We start from the raw sequence: 16,024 nt of genomic DNA, 5'->3' as shown, positions 1-16,024 counted from the left end.
AGACTGGGACGGAGGTGCCGATCAAACAGCACCTCCCAACCAAAGAGCCAGCATCACGCCGCTGGCTCGGCCCGCCACGATCACTCCCACACCCGCGTGGAAACCCCAGCAAGGGGAACACGCGGGCACGCGCCCGAGCCTGCCCGCCCCCACACGGCACGCCGTGGGGGGGGGCGACGAGGCACCCGTCCCCCCCGAGGGGGACGGGCACGCCTCCCTTACCGACTCGACCCCCCGCTTCTCAGACACACCAGCGCAGCGGTCACCTGAGGAGGGCGACGGGAACAGGGAACGACACCGCCAATCGGCCTCAGGCGCCTGAGGGACGACCTGGAACACTCCAGGGGCACCGCCAACGGCCGGGGGAGCGCGCTCACGCGTCCAAGAAGGCGCGCGGCGCGGCGGCAACACGGCCCGCCCCACCGTGGGGAGGGCCGCCCGCGAGACACAGCCAAGAGGCACAGGCGGAGCATCCGCCGCGTCACGGAGACCCCGACACCGCCCACGCCACAAGGCACGGGGCGGGGGAGCGAGGTCGGGCCGGATTCCGCACCCCTGCCACCTCCCACACGCCACTCGCAGCGGGGGAGAACGGGCGAGGGGGCCCGCGGGCAGAGCGAGAAGAGCGGTCCCGTTCGCCATGAACGTCCGTCCCTCGTCTGGCACGGCTTAGGCCCGGCCCGGGAGAGCACAGCATCACCACATCGATCAGCAGCATAACGCGAGGGATCCCCGAGCAAGGGAAGGCCGGCGAGGACAGCGAGCGGAGGAGCCTGCTTCAGCCTCACCGGCCCCCCTCCTCCTCTAGCAAGCGCGGGCGACGACCCCAGGACGAGAACGCCTGACACGCACTGGCACGGAGCCGGCGGGACGGGGTAAGTCGCGACCGCACCCGGGTGCCGGCAGCAGGGAGTGCACGTGGTAGAGGACCCCGCGCCCCTAACCCCGCCGCCCTCGGGTACCAGAGACCGGAGGTGGCACCACGGTCGCGGGGACGCCTGGAACGCACAAGAGCCGGCGCGCAGGCCCCAGCGGGCGGCTCAAGCGGCGGGGGTGGAAACGGGCGTCCGGTTCTCGGCCAGAGCCCGGAGACCTCCCCGCACACGCATCCAGGCACCCGGAAGCTCTCGGGCGACTGTCACCCGAGCAGAGCGTGTCAGCACTTATCTGGCGGCACAAAACCACCCATTCAGGGGCAAGAATCGCCGCGCCCGGAGACGGGGCCCACCCACGGATCACGAGGGGAACCCCTGGATCACGGCCACGGCCACCAGACCCCAAGCACGACCCCATCGCCACCAGGCCCGGAGCTCCCGGGGCCATCTGGTCGACCCCAGAAGCGTGGCGGCAGGGGGAGCCGGGGACAGCCTCCCCGGGCCGCCCGCGCGGGCCGGGACCGGTCGGTCCCTCCCTCTGAGTCGCCGGGTCAGGACTTAGAAAAGAATTCCACGGAGGAGCCTCCGGCGACCGGGCCCGGGGCGGGACCGTGGCTCCCGTCCCTCAGCCGGGGCTCCACCTACGCCTCGAGCCGGCCCCCTCCCACCTCCGGACAAAGACGCGACCCGCGAAACTCGGAGAGAGAAGTCCGGTCCGACGGCCCGGACCCACCCCGGGCACGCGTCCCGGCCGGGGACGCCCTCCCCGGCCCGCCCTCGAGGGCTCCCGGGGCCGGTCCACGCTCTTCTCCAGGGCGGGACTTGGACAAAAAACTGCCACGGAGGAGGAGGCATCCGAGGACCGGGCCCGGTCCCCACCGCCAGAGCCGGTCGACTCGGAAGACCAGTGGGGAAAAGGCCAGCCCGGCGGCCGAGCCCGTCGCGCCCTCCACGGGCCTCCCCCGCAAGGCCCCGGCCGGTCCCCCACCTCCGGAGCGGGGCGCGGAAAGGGGATCGGCGACGCGGAAGGCCCGACCACCGGGCCGCCCTCAGGACGACGGCCGGGCACGGGACGAGTTCCCTCGCCCGTTCCCCCGCGGTGGCCCCCCACCCCCTCCCGGGGACGGAGGGGCACCGGCGGCTGCTGGTCGACCCGTCCGGGAGGCCCCACACCCCGGCCGGCACCGGGCGGCGCGGCGACAGCCACCTCCCTCAGTAGCCTGCACCTCCAATCTCCGGCGAGCGGGCGTCGCGCTCACGCACCGGCGCCACCGGGCCAGATCCCGCCAGCGACGCCGGCCTCCCGGGACTCTGCCTCGGTCACCGCGGCCGAGTCCCGTCCCTTGGCCCGCGTCGCCGGAGCTCCGGAGGAAAGAGACGATATAAAAGCGGCCGCCAGGTGGCACCCGGCGACCGGCGACCGCCTCAGCGGGACGGAGCCGGAGCGCGGGCCCGCCGGGGAGCACAGCCGGGCCGCCGGGCCGCCAGATCCCGTCCCGGCGCCCCCTCGGACCCAGCCTCCCGGCCCAGCTCGGCCCCGGGGCGTCCGCCCGCGGGCTCCCGGCCGCCAAGGCGCAGCCCCAGCCGCAGGAGGGGGACCCGGAAAAGGTTTCTCGGGCGCTCACCGGGAAGGGGACGGGGAGAGTTCCCCCAGAGAGGCCAGGGGTCGGCCCGGGCCGGGCTGAGCCGGTGCGGCCGGGAGGCCGCCGCTTCCCGGAGCGGCCGGAGCGCCCCCGGGGCTCCCGGGAGGACTTAGAAAATCAGGGCGGGCGGGGACGGTCAAACCGAAACCAGGCACGTCATCCGAGAAGGACCGTGATGACGGGAGGAGGAAAGCTTTCAAGCGCAGAGGGTCTGTCGAAGGCAGGCGGAGAGTCTACCCGCTGAAACGGACGAAGATGGGAAAAAGAGGCTAGCTGAGGTGCCGACATTTAAGGAAATTAAAAAAAAAAAAAAAAGCACGAGGGCGTGGAGAACTGGGGGAAAATCAACACTGAGAAATCTACCCTCTGAAACTGACGAAGATGGGCAACAGGGGCTAGCTCGGGTGGCAATCTTTAAGCAGAACACACACACACACACACACACACACACACACACAAGCGCGTAGAGACCTGGGGAAAAAGCAACGCTGAGAAATCTACCCTCTGAAACTGACGAACATGGGCAACACAGGCTAGCTCAGGTGGCAATCGTTAAGCAAAAAAATAAATAAATAAAATAAAAAACTACAATGGCGAGGAGACCCGGTGAAAAAGCAACCCTGAAAAAAGGTACCCTCTGAAACGGAGGAAGCAGGGCAACAGAGCCTAGCTCAGGTGACAATATTTAAGCCAAAAAGAAAGAAACAAAGAAACAAAGAAACAAAGAAAAGAGCAAGGGAGTGGAGACCTTGGGAAAGAGCGATACTGAAAAATCTAGCCTCTGAAACTGACAAAGATGGGCAACACACGTTAGCTCAAGTGCCAATCTTGCAAAGAAAACACACACACTCACACACACACACACACTGAGGGACGTGGAGACCTGGGGAAAAAGCAACACTGAGAAATCCACCCTCTGAAGCTGACGAAAATGGGCCACAGAGGCTAGCTCAGGCGGCAATCGTTAAGCAAAAGAAACACACAAGGGCGTGGAGACCTGGGGAAAAAGCAACACTGAGAAATCCACCCTCAGAAACTGAGAAAGAAGCGCAACAGAGGCTAGCTCAGGTGGCAATCGTTAAGCAAAAGAAACACACAAGGGCGTGGAGACCCGGGTAAAAAGCAGCACGGAGAAATCCACCCTCTGAAACTGAGGAACATGGGCAACAGACGCTAGCTCAGGTTGGAACCTTTAAGCAGAAAAGAAAGACACCAGGGCGTGGAGAGCTGGCGAAAAAAGCAACACTGAGAAAACTACCCTCTGAAACTGAGAAAGAAGCGCAACAGAGGCTAGCTCAGGTGGCAATCTTTAAGCAAAAGAAACACACAAGGGCGTGGAGACCTGGGGAAAAAGCAACACTGAGAAATCTACCCTCTGAAACTGATGAACATGGGCAACAGAGGCTAGCTCAGGTGGCAATCGTTAAGCAAAAGGAAAACACAAGGGCGTGGAGACCTGGGGAAAAAGCAACACTGAGAAATCCACCCTCTGAAGCTGACGAAAATGGGCAACAGAGGCTACCTCAGGTGGCAATCATTAAGCAAAATAATAAAATAAAATAAAAAACTACAATGGCGAGGAGACCCGGTGAAAAAGCAACCCTGAAAAAAGGTACCCGCTGAAACGGAGGAAGCAGGGCAACAGAGCCTAGCTCAGGTGACAATATTTAAGCCAAAAAGAAAGAAAGAAAGAAAGAAAGAAAGAAAGAAAGAAAGAAAGAAAAGAGCAAGGGAGTGGAGACCTTGGGAAAGAGCAATACTGAAAAATCTAGCCTCTGACTGACAAAGACTGGCAACACACGTTAGCTCAAGTGCCAATCTTGCAAAGAAAACACACACACTCACACACACACACACTGAGGGACGTGGAGATCTGGGGAAAAAGCAACACTGAGAAATCCACCCTCTGAAGCTGACGAAAATGGGCCACAGAGGCTAGCTCAGGTGGCAATCGTTAAGCAAAAGAAACACACAAGGGCGTGGAGACCCGGGTAAAAAGCAGCACGGAGAAATCCACCCTCTGAAACTGAGGAACATGGGCAACAGACCCTAGCTCAGGTTGCAACCTTTAAGCAGAAAAGAAAGACACAAGGGCGTGGAGACCCGGGTAAAAAGCAGCACGGAGAAATCCACCCTCTGAAACTGACGAACATGGGCAACAGAGGCTAGCTCAGGTGGCAATCGTTAAGCAAAAGAAACACACAGGGGCGTGGAGACCTGGGCAAAAAGCAGCACTGAGAAATCTACCCTCTGAAACTGACGAAGATGGGCCACAGAGGCTAGCTCAGGTGGCAATCGTTAAGCAAAAGAAACACACAAGGGCGTGGAGACCTGGGGAAAAAGCAACACTGAGAAATCCACCCTCTCAAACTGACGAACATGGGCAACACGGGCTAGCTCAGGTGGCAATTTTTAAGGAAAAATAAAAGGAAGTGCGTGGAGACCTGGGGAAAAAGCAACACGGAGAAATCCACCCTCAGAAACTGAGAAAGAAGCGCAACAAAGGCTAGCTCAGGTGGCAATCGTTAAGCAAAAGAAACACACAAGGGCGTGGAGACCTGGGGAAAAAGCAGCACTGAGAAATGTACCCTCTGAAACTGACGACGATGGGCAACAGAGGCTAGCTCAGGTGGCAATCTTTAAGCAAAAGGGAAACACAAGGGCGTGGAGACCTGGGGAAAAAGCAACACTGAGAATTCTACCCTCTGAAACTGCCGAAGATGGGCAACAGATGCTAGCTTTGGTTCAATATTTGAGCAAAAAAAAAAAAAAAAAAACACACACACACACACACACACAAGGGCGTGCAGAACTTGGGAAAGAGCAAGACTGAGAAATCTACCCTCTGAAACTGACAAAGATGGGCAACAGAGACTAGCTCAGGTGGCAATCGTTAAGCAAAAGAAACACACAAGGGCGTGGAGACCTGGGGAAAAAGCAGCACGGAGAAATCCACACTCTGAAACTGACGAAGATGGGCCACAGAGGCTACCTCAGGTGGCAATCATTAAGCAAAAATATAAAATAAAATAAAAAAACTACAATGGCGAGGAGACCCGGTGAAAAAGCAACCCTGAAAAAAGGTACCCGCTGAAACGGAGGAAGCAGGGCAACAGAGCCTAGCTCAGGTGACAATATTTAAGCCAAAAAGAAAGAAAGAAAGAAAGAAAGGTAGGAAGAAAGAAAAGAGCAAGGGAGTGGAGACCTTGGGAAAGAGCGATACTGAAAAATCTAGCCTCTGACTGACAAAGACTGGCAACACACGTTAGCTCAAGTGCCAATCTTGCAAAGAAAACACACACACTCACACACACACACACTGAGGGACTTGGAGACCTGGGGAAAAAGCAACACTGAGAAATCCACCCTCTGAAGCTGACGAAAATGGGCCACAGAGGCTAGCTCAGGTGGCAATCGTTAAGCAAAAGAAACACACAAGGGCGTGGAGACCTGGGGAAAAAGCAACACGGAGAAATCCACCCTCTGAAACTGACGAAGAAGGGCAACAGATGCTAGCTTAGGTTCAATATTTGAGCAAAAAAAAAAAAAAAAAAAAAACCCACACACAAGGGCGTGCAGAACTTGGGAAAGAGCAAGACTGAGAAATCTACCCTCTGAAACTGACAAAGATGGGCCACAGAGGCTAGCTCAGGTGGCAATCGTTAAGCAAAAGAAACACACAAGGGCGTGGAGACCTGGGGAAAAAGCAGCACTGAGAAATGTACCCTCTGAAACTGACGACGATGGGCAACAGAGGCTAGCTCAGGTGGCAATCGTTAAGCAAAAGGAAAACACAAGGGCGTGGAGACCTGGGGAAAAAGCAACACTGAGAAATCCACCCTCTGAAGCTGACGAAAATGGGCAACAGAGGCTACCTCAGGTGGCAATCATTAAGCAAAAAAATAAAATAAAATACAAAACTACAATGGCGAGGAGACCCGGTGAAAAAGCAACCCTGAAAAAAGGTACCCTCTGAAACGGAGGAAGCAGGGCAACAGAGCCTCGCTCAGGTGACAATATTTAAGCCAAAAAGAGAAAGAAAGAAAGAAAGAAAGAAAGAAAGAAAGAAAGAAAGAAAGAAAAGAGCAAGGGAGTGGAGACCTTGGGAAAGAGCAATACTGAAAAATCTAGCCTCTGACTGACAAAGACTGGCAACACACGTTAGCTCAAGTGCCAATCTTGCAAAGAAAACACACACACTCACACACACACACACTGAGGGACGTGGAGATCTGGGGAAAAAGCAACACTGAGAAATCCACCCTCTGAAGCTGACGAAAATGGGCCACAGAGGCTAGCTCAGGTGGCAATCGTTAAGCAAAAGAAACACACAAGGGCGTGGAGACCCGGGTAAAAAGCAGCACGGAGAAATCCACCCTCTGAAACTGAGGAACATGGGCAACAGACCCTAGCTCAGGTTGCAACCTTTAAGCAGAAAAGAAAGACACAAGGGCGTGGAGACCCGGGTAAAAAGCAGCACGGAGAAATCCACCCTCTGAAACTGACGAACATGGGCAACAGAGGCTAGCTCAGGTGGCAATCGTTAAGCAAAAGAAACACACAGGGGCGTGGAGACCTGGGCAAAAAGCAGCACTGAGAAATCTACCCTCTGAAACTGACGAAGATGGGCCACAGAGGCTAGCTCAGGTGGCAATCGTTAAGCAAAAGAAACACACAAGGGCGTGGAGACCTGGGGAAAAAGCAACACTGAGAAATCCACCCTCTCAAACTGACGAACATGGGCAACACGGGCTAGCTCAGGTGGCAATTTTTAAGGAAAAATAAAAGGAAGTGCGTGGAGACCTGGGGAAAAAGCAACACGGAGAAATCCACCCTCAGAAACTGAGAAAGAAGCGCAACAAAGGCTAGCTCAGGTGGCAATCGTTAAGCAAAAGAAACACACAAGGGCGTGGAGACCTGGGGAAAAAGCAGCACTGAGAAATGTACCCTCTGAAACTGACGACGATGGGCAACAGAGGCTAGCTCAGGTGGCAATCTTTAAGCAAAAGGGAAACACAAGGGCGTGGAGACCTGGGGAAAAAGCAACACTGAGAATTCTACCCTCTGAAACTGCCGAAGATGGGCAACAGATGCTAGCTTTGGTTCAATATTTGAGCAAAAAAAAAAAAAAAAAAAAACACACACACACACACACAAGGGCGTGCAGAACTTGGGAAAGAGCAAGACTGAGAAATCTACCCTCTGAAACTGACAAAGATGGGCAACAGAGACTAGCTCAGGTGGCAATCGTTAAGCAAAAGAAACACACAAGGGCGTGGAGACCTGGGGAAAAAGCAGCACGGAGAAATCCACACTCTGAAACTGACGAAGATGGGCCACAGAGGCTACCTCAGGTGGCAATCATTAAGCAAAAATATAAAATAAAATAAAAAAACTACAATGGCGAGGAGACCCGGTGAAAAAGCAACCCTGAAAAAAGGTACCCGCTGAAACGGAGGAAGCAGGGCAACAGAGCCTAGCTCAGGTGACAATATTTAAGCCAAAAAGAAAGAAAGAAAGAAAGAAAGGTAGGAAGAAAGAAAAGAGCAAGGGAGTGGAGACCTTGGGAAAGAGCGATACTGAAAAATCTAGCCTCTGACTGACAAAGACTGGCAACACACGTTAGCTCAAGTGCCAATCTTGCAAAGAAAACACACACACTCACACACACACACACTGAGGGACTTGGAGACCTGGGGAAAAAGCAACACTGAGAAATCCACCCTCTGAAGCTGACGAAAATGGGCCACAGAGGCTAGCTCAGGTGGCAATCGTTAAGCAAAAGAAACACACAAGGGCGTGGAGACCTGGGGAAAAAGCAACACGGAGAAATCCACCCTCTGAAACTGACGAAGAAGGGCAACAGATGCTAGCTTAGGTTCAATATTTGAGCAAAAAAAAAAAAAAAAAAAAACCCACACACAAGGGCGTGCAGAACTTGGGAAAGAGCAAGACTGAGAAATCTACCCTCTGAAACTGACAAAGATGGGCCACAGAGGCTAGCTCAGGTGGCAATCGTTAAGCAAAAGAAACACACAAGGGCGTGGAGACCTGGGGAAAAAGCAGCACTGAGAAATGTACCCTCTGAAACTGACGACGATGGGCAACAGAGGCTAGCTCAGGTGGCAATCGTTAAGCAAAAGGAAAACACAAGGGCGTGGAGACCTGGGGAAAAAGCAACACTGAGAAATCCACCCTCTGAAGCTGACGAAAATGGGCAACAGAGGCTACCTCAGGTGGCAATCATTAAGCAAAAAAATAAAATAAAATACAAAACTACAATGGCGAGGAGACCCGGTGAAAAAGCAACCCTGAAAAAAGGTACCCTCTGAAACGGAGGAAGCAGGGCAACAGAGCCTCGCTCAGGTGACAATATTTAAGCCAAAAAGAGAAAGAAAGAAAGAAAGAAAGAAAGAAAGAAAGAAAGAAAGAAAGAAAGAAAAGAGCAAGGGAGTGGAGACCTTGGGAAAGAGCAATACTGAAAAATCTAGCCTCTGACTGACAAAGACTGGCAACACACGTTAGCTCAAGTGCCAATCTTGCAAAGAAAACACACACACTCACACACACACACACTGAGGGACGTGGAGATCTGGGGAAAAAGCAACACTGAGAAATCCACCCTCTGAAGCTGACGAAAATGGGCCACAGAGGCTAGCTCAGGTGGCAATCGTTAAGCAAAAGAAACACACAAGGGCGTGGAGACCCGGGTAAAAAGCAGCACGGAGAAATCCACCCTCTGAAACTGAGGAACATGGGCAACAGACCCTAGCTCAGGTTGCAACCTTTAAGCAGAAAAGAAAGACACAAGGGCGTGGAGACCCGGGTAAAAAGCAGCACGGAGAAATCCACCCTCTGAAACTGACGAACATGGGCAACAGAGGCTAGCTCAGGTGGCAATCGTTAAGCAAAAGAAACACACAGGGGCGTGGAGACCTGGGCAAAAAGCAGCACTGAGAAATCTACCCTCTGAAACTGACGAAGATGGGCCACAGAGGCTAGCTCAGGTGGCAATCGTTAAGCAAAAGAAACACACAAGGGCGTGGAGACCTGGGGAAAAAGCAACACTGAGAAATCCACCCTCTCAAACTGACGAACATGGGCAACACGGGCTAGCTCAGGTGGCAATTTTTAAGGAAAAATAAAAGGAAGTGCGTGGAGACCTGGGGAAAAAGCAACACGGAGAAATCCACCCTCAGAAACTGAGAAAGAAGCGCAACAAAGGCTAGCTCAGGTGGCAATCGTTAAGCAAAAGAAACACACAAGGGCGTGGAGACCTGGGGAAAAAGCAGCACTGAGAAATGTACCCTCTGAAACTGACGACGATGGGCAACAGAGGCTAGCTCAGGTGGCAATCTTTAAGCAAAAGGGAAACACAAGGGCGTGGAGACCTGGGGAAAAAGCAACACTGAGAATTCTACCCTCTGAAACTGCCGAAGATGGGCAACAGATGCTAGCTTTGGTTCAATATTTGAGCAAAAAAAAAAAAAAAAAAACACACACACACACACACACACAAGGGCGTGCAGAACTTGGGAAAGAGCAAGACTGAGAAATCTACCCTCTGAAACTGACAAAGATGGGCAACAGAGACTAGCTCAGGTGGCAATCGTTAAGCAAAAGAAACACACAAGGGCGTGGAGACCTGGGGAAAAAGCAGCACGGAGAAATCCACACTCTGAAACTGACGAAGATGGGCCACAGAGGCTACCTCAGGTGGCAATCATTAAGCAAAAATATAAAATAAAATAAAAAAACTACAATGGCGAGGAGACCCGGTGAAAAAGCAACCCTGAAAAAAGGTACCCGCTGAAACGGAGGAAGCAGGGCAACAGAGCCTAGCTCAGGTGACAATATTTAAGCCAAAAAGAAAGAAAGAAAGAAAGAAAGGTAGGAAGAAAGAAAAGAGCAAGGGAGTGGAGACCTTGGGAAAGAGCGATACTGAAAAATCTAGCCTCTGACTGACAAAGACTGGCAACACACGTTAGCTCAAGTGCCAATCTTGCAAAGAAAACACACACACTCACACACACACACACTGAGGGACTTGGAGACCTGGGGAAAAAGCAACACTGAGAAATCCACCCTCTGAAGCTGACGAAAATGGGCCACAGAGGCTAGCTCAGGTGGCAATCGTTAAGCAAAAGAAACACACAAGGGCGTGGAGACCTGGGGAAAAAGCAACACGGAGAAATCCACCCTCTGAAACTGACGAAGAAGGGCAACAGATGCTAGCTTAGGTTCAATATTTGAGCAAAAAAAAAAAAAAAAAAAAAAAACCCACACACAAGGGCGTGCAGAACTTGGGAAAGAGCAAGACTGAGAAATCTACCCTCTGAAACTGACAAAGATGGGCCACAGAGGCTAGCTCAGGTGGCAATCGTTAAGCAAAAGAAACACACAAGGGCGTGGAGACCTGGGGAAAAAGCAGCACTGAGAAATGTACCCTCTGAAACTGACGACGATGGGCAACAGAGGCTAGCTCAGGTGGCAATCGTTAAGCAAAAGGAAAACACAAGGGCGTGGAGACCTGGGGAAAAAGCAACACTGAGAAATCCACCCTCTGAAGCTGACGAAAATGGGCAACAGAGGCTACCTCAGGTGGCAATCATTAAGCAAAAAAATAAAATAAAATACAAAACTACAATGGCGAGGAGACCCGGTGAAAAAGCAACCCTGAAAAAAGGTACCCTCTGAAACGGAGGAAGCAGGGCAACAGAGCCTCGCTCAGGTGACAATATTTAAGCCAAAAAGAGAAAGAAAGAAAGAAAGAAAGAAAGAAAGAAAGAAAGAAAGAAAGAAAGAAAAGAGCAAGGGAGTGGAGACCTTGGGAAAGAGCAATACTGAAAAATCTAGCCTCTGACTGACAAAGACTGGCAACACACGTTAGCTCAAGTGCCAATCTTGCAAAGAAAACACACACACTCACACACACACACACTGAGGGACGTGGAGATCTGGGGAAAAAGCAACACTGAGAAATCCACCCTCTGAAGCTGACGAAAATGGGCCACAGAGGCTAGCTCAGGTGGCAATCGTTAAGCAAAAGAAACACACAAGGGCGTGGAGACCCGGGTAAAAAGCAGCACGGAGAAATCCACCCTCTGAAACTGAGGAACATGGGCAACAGACCCTAGCTCAGGTTGCAACCTTTAAGCAGAAAAGAAAGACACAAGGGCGTGGAGACCCGGGTAAAAAGCAGCACGGAGAAATCCACCCTCTGAAACTGACGAACATGGGCAACAGAGGCTAGCTCAGGTGGCAATCGTTAAGCAAAAGAAACACACAGGGGCGTGGAGACCTGGGCAAAAAGCAGCACTGAGAAATCTACCCTCTGAAACTGACGAAGATGGGCCACAGAGGCTAGCTCAGGTGGCAATCGTTAAGCAAAAGAAACACACAAGGGCGTGGAGACCTGGGGAAAAAGCAACACTGAGAAATCCACCCTCTCAAACTGACGAACATGGGCAACACGGGCTAGCTCAGGTGGCAATTTTTAAGGAAAAATAAAAGGAAGTGCGTGGAGACCTGGGGAAAAAGCAACACGGAGAAATCCACCCTCAGAAACTGAGAAAGAAGCGCAACAAAGGCTAGCTCAGGTGGCAATCGTTAAGCAAAAGAAACACACAAGGGCGTGGAGACCTGGGGAAAAAGCAGCACTGAGAAATGTACCCTCTGAAACTGACGACGATGGGCAACAGAGGCTAGCTCAGGTGGCAATCTTTAAGCAAAAGGGAAACACAAGGGCGTGGAGACCTGGGGAAAAAGCAACACTGAGAATTCTACCCTCTGAAACTGCCGAAGATGGGCAACAGATGCTAGCTTTGGTTCAATATTTGAGCAAAAAAAAAAAAAAAAAAAAACACACACACACACACACAAGGGCGTGCAGAACTTGGGAAAGAGCAAGACTGAGAAATCTACCCTCTGAAACTGACAAAGATGGGCAACAGAGACTAGCTCAGGTGGCAATCGTTAAGCAAAAGAAACACACAAGGGCGTGGAGACCTGGGGAAAAAGCAGCACGGAGAAATCCACACTCTGAAACTGACGAAGATGGGCCACAGAGGCTACCTCAGGTGGCAATCATTAAGCAAAAATATAAAATAAAATAAAAAAACTACAATGGCGAGGAGACCCGGTGAAAAAGCAACCCTGAAAAAAGGTACCCGCTGAAACGGAGGAAGCAGGGCAACAGAGCCTAGCTCAGGTGACAATATTTAAGCCAAAAAGAAAGAAAGAAAGAAAGAAAGGTAGGAAGAAAGAAAAGAGCAAGGGAGTGGAGACCTTGGGAAAGAGCGATACTGAAAAATCTAGCCTCTGACTGACAAAGACTGGCAACACACGTTAGCTCAAGTGCCAATCTTGCAAAGAAAACACACACACTCACACACACACACACTGAGGGACTTGGAGACCTGGGGAAAAAGCAACACTGAGAAATCCACCCTCTGAAGCTGACGAAAATGGGCCACAGAGGCTAGCTCAGGTGGCAATCGTTAAGCAAAAGAAACACACAAGGGCGTGGAGACCTGGGGAAAAAGCAACACGGAGAAATCCACCCTCTGAAACTGACGAAGAAGGGCAACAGATGCTAGCTTAGGTTCAATATTTGAGCAAAAAAAAAAAAAAAAAAAAACCCACACACAAGGGCGTGCAGAACTTGGGAAAGAGCAAGACTGAGAAATCTACCCTCTGAAACTGACAAAGATGGGCCACAGAGGCTAGCTCAGGTGGCAATCGTTAAGCAAAAGAAACACACAAGGGCGTGGAGACCTGGGGAAAAAGCAGCACTGAGAAATGTACCCTCTGAAACTGACGACGATGGGCAACAGAGGCTAGCTCAGGTGGCAATCGTTAAGCAAAAGGAAAACACAAGGGCGTGGAGACCTGGGGAAAAAGCAACACTGAGAAATCCACCCTCTGAAGCTGACGAAAATGGGCAACAGAGGCTACCTCAGGTGGCAATCATTAAGCAAAAAAATAAAATAAAATACAAAACTACAATGGCGAGGAGACCCGGTGAAAAAGCAACCCTGAAAAAAGGTACCCTCTGAAACGGAGGAAGCAGGGCAACAGAGCCTCGCTCAGGTGACAATATTTAAGCCAAAAAGAGAAAGAAAGAAAGAAAGAAAGAAAGAAAGAAAGAAAGAAAGAAAGAAAAGAGCAAGGGAGTGGAGACCTTGGGAAAGAGCAATACTGAAAAATCTAGCCTCTGACTGACAAAGACTGGCAACACACGTTAGCTCAAGTGCCAATCTTGCAAAGAAAACACACACACTCACACACACACACACTGAGGGACGTGGAGATCTGGGGAAAAAGCAACACTGAGAAATCCACCCTCTGAAGCTGACGAAAATGGGCCACAGAGGCTAGCTCAGGTGGCAATCGTTAAGCAAAAGAAACACACAAGGGCGTGGAGACCCGGGTAAAAAGCAGCACGGAGAAATCCACCCTCTGAAACTGAGGAACATGGGCAACAGACCCTAGCTCAGGTTGCAACCTTTAAGCAGAAAAGAAAGACACAAGGGCGTGGAGACCCGGGTAAAAAGCAGCACGGAGAAATCCACCCTCTGAAACTGACGAACATGGGCAACAGAGGCTAGCTCAGGTGGCAATCGTTAAGCAAAAGAAACACACAGGGGCGTGGAGACCTGGGCAAAAAGCAGCACTGAGAAATCTACCCTCTGAAACTGACGAAGATGGGCCACAGAGGCTAGCTCAGGTGGCAATCGTTAAGCAAAAGAAACACACAAGGGCGTGGAGACCTGGGGAAAAAGCAACACTGAGAAATCCACCCTCTCAAACTGACGAACATGGGCAACACGGGCTAGCTCAGGTGGCAATTTTTAAGGAAAAATAAAAGGAAGTGCGTGGAGACCTGGGGAAAAAGCAACACGGAGAAATCCACCCTCAGAAACTGAGAAAGAAGCGCAACAAAGGCTAGCTCAGGTGGCAATCGTTAAGCAAAAGAAACACACAAGGGCGTGGAGACCTGGGGAAAAAGCAGCACTGAGAAATGTACCCTCTGAAACTGACGACGATGGGCAACAGAGGCTAGCTCAGGTGGCAATCTTTAAGCAAAAGGGAAACACAAGGGCGTGGAGACCTGGGGAAAAAGCAACACTGAGAATTCTACCCTCTGAAACTGCCGAAGATGGGCAACAGATGCTAGCTTTGGTTCAATATTTGAGCAAAAAAAAAAAAAAAAAAACACACACACACACACACACACAAGGGCGTGCAGAACTTGGGAAAGAGCAAGACTGAGAAATCTACCCTCTGAAACTGACAAAGATGGGCAACAGAGACTAGCTCAGGTGGCAATCGTTAAGCAAAAGAAACACACAAGGGCGTGGAGACCTGGGGAAAAAGCAGCACGGAGAAATCCACACTCTGAAACTGACGAAGATGGGCCACAGAGGCTACCTCAGGTGGCAATCATTAAGCAAAAATATAAAATAAAATAAAAAAACTACAATGGCGAGGAGACCCGGTGAAAAAGCAACCCTGAAAAAAGGTACCCGCTGAAACGGAGGAAGCAGGGCAACAGAGCCTAGCTCAGGTGACAATATTTAAGCCAAAAAGAAAGAAAGAAAGAAAGAAAGGTAGGAAGAAAGAAAAGAGCAAGGGAGTGGAGACCTTGGGAAAGAGCGATACTGAAAAATCTAGCCTCTGACTGACAAAGACTGGCAACACACGTTAGCTCAAGTGCCAATCTTGCAAAGAAAACACACACACTCACACACACACACACTGAGGGACTTGGAGACCTGGGGAAAAAGCAACACTGAGAAATCCACCCTCTGAAGCTGACGAAAATGGGCCACAGAGGCTAGCTCAGGTGGCAATCGTTAAGCAAAAGAAACACACAAGGGCGTGGAGACCTGGGGAAAAAGCAACACGGAGAAATCCACCCTCTGAAACTGACGAAGAAGGGCAACAGATGCTAGCTTAGGTTCAATATTTGAGCAAAAAAAAAAAAAAAAAAAAAAAACCCACACACAAGGGCGTGCAGAACTTGGGAAAGAGCAAGACTGAGAAATCTACCCTCTGAAACTGACAAAGATGGGCCACAGAGGCTAGCTCAGGTGGCAATCGTTAAGCAAAAGAAACACACAAGGGCGTGGAGACCTGGGGAAAAAGCAGCACTGAGAAATGTACCCTCTGAAACTGACGACGATGGGCAACAGAGGCTAGCTCAGGTGGCAATCGTTAAGCAAAAGGAAAACACAAGGGCGTGGAGACCTGGGGAAAAAGCAACACTGAGAAATCCACCCTCTGAAGCTGACGAAAATGGGCAACAGAGGCTACCTCAGGTGGCAATCATTAAGCAAAAAAATAAAATAAAATACAAAACTACAATGGCGAGGAGACCCGGTGAAAAAGCAACCCTGAAAAAAGGTACCCTCTGAAACGGAGGAAGCAGGGCAACAGAGCCTCGCTCAGGTGACAATATTTAAGCCAAAAAGAAAGAAAGAAAGAAAGAAAGAAAGAAAGAAA

Source organism: Equus caballus, unplaced genomic scaffold (assembly GCF_041296265.1).
Source record: "Equus caballus isolate H_3958 breed thoroughbred unplaced genomic scaffold, TB-T2T unassigned-0002385, whole genome shotgun sequence".
Taxonomy (NCBI): domain Eukaryota; kingdom Metazoa; phylum Chordata; class Mammalia; order Perissodactyla; family Equidae; genus Equus; species Equus caballus.
This window is presented reverse-complemented; position numbering follows the sequence as displayed.